This window comes from Sitodiplosis mosellana, unplaced genomic scaffold (assembly GCF_009176505.1).
Source record: "Sitodiplosis mosellana isolate CC-2019 unplaced genomic scaffold, AAFC_SMos_1.0 Smas_scaffold_6102, whole genome shotgun sequence".
NCBI lineage: Eukaryota > Metazoa > Arthropoda > Insecta > Diptera > Cecidomyiidae > Sitodiplosis > Sitodiplosis mosellana.
Genome location: NW_022601343.1, coordinates 631,916 through 632,154, shown reverse-complemented (window position 1 = coordinate 632,154; position 239 = coordinate 631,916).

Genomic DNA, 239 nt, shown 5'->3' with positions numbered 1-239 from the left:
TTTTTTTTTCATCTGGTTCCGTCAAAATAAAATATTATTATTTATAGCGTAAATGTTGTTGGCACACATGAGAAAAGCACCGAATTCACATGAACGTCATAAATATGCGAAGTGATAATTGCAAAAGATGAACACCGAATAACCCAAATGGATATACAATTTACTAAGACAGAAAGTGTGAAAAAGCGAAATAAAAAAAAGAAATTACGGTTTCTGATCGACTAGACAATACGAGCTCT